Source organism: Capsicum annuum, unplaced genomic scaffold, assembly GCF_002878395.1.
Source record: "Capsicum annuum cultivar UCD-10X-F1 unplaced genomic scaffold, UCD10Xv1.1 ctg5143, whole genome shotgun sequence".
NCBI lineage: Eukaryota > Viridiplantae > Streptophyta > Magnoliopsida > Solanales > Solanaceae > Capsicum > Capsicum annuum.
The window spans coordinates 157062-163996 of record NW_025859376.1 but is presented as its reverse complement, the minus strand read 5'-3'; the positions used below and the strand labels follow the sequence as shown (position 1 = coordinate 163996).

Genomic DNA, 6935 nt, shown 5'->3' with positions numbered 1-6935 from the left:
CCGTTTTCAAGTCACTACACTTAATCATTCATTTCAAGTCACTATACGTAACCACTTTCAAGTAACTAATTCACATTTCAAGTAACTACACTTAACCATTTTCAAGTCACTAGTAACCGATTTCAAGTCACAAGTTTGCAATTTCAAGTAACTACACTAAACCATTTTCAAGTCACTACACTACACTTAATAATTTTCAAATAACTTATTCACATTTCAAGGTACTACACTCGAACCATTTCAAATAGCTAATTCACATTTCAAGTCACTATACTTAACCATTTTTAAGTAACTACACTTAACCATTTTCAAGTCATGTACTAGCATTTCAAGTCACTATACTTAATCATTTTCAAGTCACAAGTTCTCAATTTCAAGTAACTACATTTAATCATTTTCAAGTCACTACACTTAATAATTTTCAAATAACTAATTCACATTTCAGGTCACTAGTATATATTTCAAGTCATTTTCAAGTCATGTATTAGCATTTCAAGTCACTACACTTAACTATTTTCAATTAACTAATTCACATTTTCAAGTCACTATATTTAACTATTTTCAAATAACTACACTTAACCATTTTCAAGTCACTAGTTATTTTACAAAAATCACCGTTAACACATTTGCAAAAAATTAATGATTTTGATTAGGAAATAAATAAATCTTTCCAATAGAATGATTCTGAATGGAGTGAAAAATACTATGCAAGCAAAGAAAGAAGGAAAAGAAAAGCATCTCATAAATGTTTTCCCATTATTATCTTCATTCAACAATCAAAGTGCAAGGATAACAAATTGGATTATTCATCACTGATGCCTTTTACGAGAAAAGAAAGATATTGCATAAAACAAATAAGAAAAGACTAAACAGAAGAGATTGGAAATATCTAAAGTTTAGATATTAAATTTATCTATTTTTAATTTACCTCTGAAAATTAGTCCAACTAATTTTTGAAAAGCGAAATTTTACAAGTAAAAGTGAACAGAGAGAGTAGCTATTTGATGTGAGGCAGACAAAGTTCCACATCTTGAACTATCAGACTCATATCAAAGTCATTTCGCTAAAAGTTTTGAGGTGAAAGATTAAGCATCTATCTGTTTTATTTCTTGTACAAGGACAAGTAGACATTGAAAGATGCTTCTCAATTTACTACTACTACTACTAACACATAGTGTAAACAGAAAGTGACAATGTGACCTTAAACATACGCTTAAAAGAGGGCCAAAATCTATGTTGCTTTTTCAAAATTGAAAAAATCCATTTTCCAACTTCTTTTCTATCTCTTCTATGTTTTGTACTACTTGATATTGATGAAAATATCACTTTATTCTTTTGTGGATGATGTATGAAGCATATTTTCGATGTTTAATATGTTATAAAGATCAAATCAAAGTTATAGAATCACAATAATTGAATATTCAAGGAATTCAATTGAAAAACAACTTATATAAATGCACCTCTAACAGTAGTGGTATAACAATAATTTTCAGGAAAAATATTTGGAACAAAATAATTGTACTGTTGAACAGCTTGACAAGGTGATCATTTGCACAAAAAGATATAATAAAAAAATATCAATGAATTTTAACCACATCCTTCATAAATAGGCCCAAGGGCATCCCAAAATTTTCCTATGCATTACTAGTTGCTCCTGTGCTAGAACTGTACCAAAAGATGGCTTTCTTTATTTAGCATGATGTTAGATCTCAGAAAAGTGAAATACCAAAAAATTAATATATCCTAAAAATAGAGTTTGCTACAGATTGCGAAAGAACAAATGGAGATAGCTCTTACCAAAGACAAGCAGATCACTGGTTGATTTGCGGAGAAATTTTGATTTTTTTAGAGAGAGTCACCACTTAATTTTTGAAAAGGAATTAATAAACCTTTATAAAGTACTTTAAACGATCTAAAACAGAAAAATCGTTCAAGTTTTGAAGATTCTGAGTAAGCGGTTCTTATTAAACAGAGCCCAGCCTATATATCTCTGAGACTCAGGGAATCAGACTGCTTGTAGTTCGACCCTATTGGTAGAAAAGATAGTCTTCTATTTCAGACAATCTTTGGATTAGGATGAGTGACAAGTTGATCGAGTTATGGAAAAGAGGCTTGTCACCATCTTAATCATGAATGTGGGATCCTTCACACCCATAGACAAGAACTTACCCAGACATAATTTCCAAAACTCTATGTACGTTGTCACCCGAATTTGAAAGAAAGAGAAAGTTCCCCTCGGTATGAGTTAAGAAAATATCCCAGAGGTAAAGCTGAGACCAGAATATCCAAAAAATACCCACATGACTTCTAATAGAGGCATGGTTAGATGGTGGTAGTGATCATCATTTAGCTCGCGTCTAGAGAGTTTGACATCCCTCTCCAGACTATGTCCCATTTTGCTGCTGAGAAAGAGTCCCACATTGTGCTGCATCCTTTCTGGAGTCGTCCACACCTGTGGTTTTTGGTTTGAGATTTTCATCCTCTCGGATGCTCTCGACAATATCTCAAATGAAAATTATTAGTAATAAGCATAATTCACGAAAGAGGTGTGTAGTATTTTACCATATCTCCACGTGAGTTGTTTCCTAAAAAGTGAAATCATCTCTTCATATATCTGTTTGGAATGAAATAACTGGCCATAACAAACACAACAACCCTCTTGGTTGTTGTATAATTATGGCATTTGTCGGTTGAATATGCATTCAAAATGGGGTGGCCCTTTTGAACACCGGCAATACTTTTTGCAGAATGGTCCCTACAACCGTGTAATGTTATGCTGGTGTGGCAACCCTTTTGGTTATCTATATCACTTGTTGTATGTGGAAAGACAACCTCTCCGATTATAGCCGATGATCGATTTATAAATTTTCCTTAAATTATCAATCTTTGGATAATCTTGCATATTATACGAATGAACTTTGCGGCAATGATATGCAATGGCCCTTGCGGAAATGATATGTAATGGCCCTTGTGGCAATGATATGTAATGGCCCTTGTGGCAATGATATGTAATGGCCTTTGCAGCAATGATAAAATAATTTTACCTGGCTTCATTCATCAGTGTCTTGCTTTTTACATGTACCTGTACTCAAGGTAGACGATTAGTAGACACAAAGTCACTTTTACTAGCGACAATTTTTAGGAAACTTCTAAATACAATGTTTGTAAAGAAGACAAAGATTTTTTCTTGTCGCCTACTATCTCAAGAAATGAGATGGACAAATCAAAAGGTCCTCAATAAATAGGCATTAAATCTATTTTTAGGGCTATCCTAAAATACCGTTCTTGGGTATTAATGCTCTATTGTGGCTCCCACTTTGCTTGGGAATTTTTGAAAGAGACCCTCATTTTGTATATTGAACCCTGCATCCACAGAAAAATGATTAGTTTGAATGAAATTATTCCGTGTTGACCTTCTTCGATCCTTGATTTTCTCCTTGCCATTTCTTGGGCATTAGACCATATCGGGACTTCCACCCTGACACTCCATCCCAAATAATGTCTAGGCAAGTACTAAATAAGTGAGTCATAAGATTTTTGAAAATAGTCTTAAATTTTTGAAAATAATTTTGAAAACTTCTGTAAAACTTTAGAAAATCTCTGACAGTCATGTCATGAACTAGCTCAACGAACGTCTTCTTCGTAGTTTTGACTATGTCCGATGGATGGTCTCCAAAACTCATGATCATTGTTGCAGGGCTTCTTCAAGTAGTTCTATCATAGCCAAAAATTGAGTCTACCTAGAGTTTGTTACAGTTAGTGACTTCCAAAGCTTGACTTTAACCTCTGGTGCTGGGAAATTTGGAATATGTTCCGACATTTGGTGGAAATTTTGAGGTCTTCCTCAAAATTTCTATTCCAGTTTAAAGTTGTTTGAGATGATACCAATCCGAGTGGATCTGAAGTCTTTGCTGATCTTCATTCTCTTTGTTGGATGTCGATCTTCTCTTATGAGTTTTCGAGATTCCTTCTAAAAAATTCTGCCCCATTTTCCATTTCCTGGGGTTATATGACCAAGCCGTTGGGGCGCCTACGTATCCCGTTGAAGTAGGAATCAGGTCAAACGTAGTTCAGGACTATGCTAGGGATATATAAAAGAAATTAATGGGTTGACCAAAGCCGACATAGGTTGCCTATGTATCCCTTTTATTGGGAATTCAAATCATCACATAGTTCATACATAAGAAGGAAATGATGAATCGTCCTAAAAGATTGACCGAAGTCGACATAGGCCGCCTACGTACCCCATTCTTAGGAAGTCAGGTCAAACATAGTTCGTACATAAAGAGAAAGGGACTCTAGGCAGTTGCGCACTAGAGAACAACATTATTACAAAGGCGATTACAAGTAAATTAAGGAAAAACAAAAATTGGACCGTCTTTCAAACATAGTATCTCTTTACCGTATCAGAATTGATTGGTTTGGTCCATTCTCAGCCATCCATCTCAGAAAAAATCAGAGCTCCTCCAGATAGTACCTTACGAACAAGGTATGGCCCTTGCCAGTTTGGAGCGAACTTACCCTTGTACTCCTCTTGGTAAGGAAATATTCGTTTGAGAACCAGTTGCCCTACTTCAAATGTTCGAGCTCTTACCTTCTTGTTAAAGGAATGAACCATCCTGTGTTGATACAGCTGGCCATGACAAACAGTAACCATTCTGTTTTCATCAATCAACATGAGTTATTCATAGCGAGCGCGGACCCATTCTTCGTTACTCAGTCCAGCTTCCTAAATAATCCTCAGGGAGGGTATTTCAACCTCAATAGGTATCACAGCTTCATTCCCGTAAACCAGTAAATAGGGAGTCACCCCGGTGGAGGTTCAAACAGTTGTACGATATCCCAGCAAAGCATAAGGTAACATCTCATGCCATGATCTATCATTTTCAATCATCTTTCTCAAGATCTTCTTGATATTCTTGTTGCCAGCTTCCACGGCTTCATTCATTTGGGGATGATTTGCAGTCGAGTTATGATGCACAATTTTGAACTGATCACAAATTTCATTCATCAAGTGACTATTCAAGTTTGCCCCATTATCGCTAATGATTGATTCTGGCACTCCAAATCGGCAAATCAAGTTACTCCTGATGAAATCTGCAACCACTTTCTTAGTGACGACTCTGTATAAAGTAGCTTCAACCCACTTAGTAAAGTAATTGATGGCAACCAAAATAAACCTATGCCCATTCGATGTCGATGGCTCTATTGGTTTGATAACGTCCATGCCCCAAGCTACGAAGGGCCAAGGTGAATTCATTGCATGAAGCTCATGTGGAGGCATTCGAATCAAATCTCCGTGTTTTTGACATTTTGTACATTTCTGCACATACCTGCTACAATCATTCTCCATAGTCATCCAAAAGTAACCGGTCCTCAGGATCTTTCTAGAAAGGGAAAATCCATTCATGTGAGGCTCAAAAACTCCAGCGTGTACTTATTTTATCAATTTATTGTCTTCCACAGCGTCGATACATCTCAAGAATCCTAAGTCTAAAGTCCTCCTAAAAAGGATTTCCCCGCTTGAAAAATAGTTCTTCGCTAGCCGTCAAATTGTTTTCTTTTGATTGTTACTGGGCTCTTCGGGATATATTCCAGATTCAAATTACCTCTTTATATCATGGTACCAAGGCTTTTCATCAGGCTCCTCTTCAACGTGTGTGCAGTGCGCGGGTTGCTCCTTCAATCTTATTTCCAGAGGATCAATATAACTCTCATCTGGGTGTTGAATCATGGAAGATATAGTGGCCAAAGCATCAGCAAACTCATTTTGTATCTGTGGAATATGTCTGAGATCAACTTCTTTGAATCTTTCACATAATTCTTGCACCAGCTCTACGTAAGGAGTAATCTTGGATTTTGTTACCGCCTATTCTCCCCGTACCTGGTGAATCCCCGATGACTAAAAATTCATGAACACCCATATCAAGTGCAAATTTGAGGCCCAAGATGCAAGCCTTATATTCAGCCATGTTATTGGTGCAGGGGAAACACAACCTTGCAGTTACCGGATAATGTTACCCCGTTTCTGACGCCAAAACTGCTCTGATTCCTGACCCTTTAAAGTTGACCGTCCCATCAAAGAATAGCCTCCATCCAGGGTAAATGTCTGTGATATCTTCCCCTACGAATAAAATTTCCTCGTCTGGGAAGTAAGTTCGAAGTGGCTCATATTCCTCATCAATCGGATTTTCTGCCAAATGATCCGCTAAGGCTTGCCCCTTAATTGCCTTTTAGGTTACGTACACAATGTCAAACTTACTTAGCAACATTTGCCACTTGGCTAGATTTCCTGTAGGCTTGGCCTTCTGAAATATATACTTCAACGGATCCATTCTCGAGATGAGGTATGTTGTGTAGGACGATAGATAATGCCTCAACTTTTATACTGCCCAAGTCAAAGCATAACATGTCCTTTCTACAAGAGTGTAACGGGCTTCATATGGCGTGAACTTTTTACTCAAGTAGTAAATGGATTTCTCTTTCCTACCGGTCTTATTATGTTGCCCGAGGACACATCCGAAAGCATTTTCTGAGACATACAGGTAAAGAAGCAATGGAATTCTTTCTCTGGGAGTACCAAAACCGACGGGGCAGAAAAATATTCCTTGATGCAGTCAAAAGCTCTTTGACATTCTTCCGTCCACTTATTCAATGCATTTTTCTTTAGCATCTTGAGAATTTGATCGCATATAACTGTCGACTGAGCGATAAACCGGCTAATGCAATTCAAATGACCCATGAAACTTATAACTTCCTTCTTAGTTCTTGGCGGTGGCAAGTCCTAAATTGTCTTGATTTTGGATGGGTCTAACTCGATGCCTCTTCTGTTGACTATGAACTCCAGCAACTTCCCTGATGGTACACCAAAAGCACACTTATCAGGGTTTAACTTCAAACTGTACTTTCTTAATCTGTTGAAGAATTTTTCTAGA

The 6935-nt window shown here is 36.7% G+C and overlaps 1 non-coding gene across 1 annotated transcript; it reads right to left on the bottom strand.

Annotated features, from left to right (window-relative positions):
• Window positions 1-732: 732 nt before the first annotated feature.
• On the bottom strand, window positions 733-822 carry LOC124892869. The gene has a single exon (XR_007050453.1). It is a non-coding gene; the product is annotated as a small nucleolar RNA snoR26 (small nucleolar RNA).
• Window positions 823-6935: the final 6113 nt, after the last annotated feature.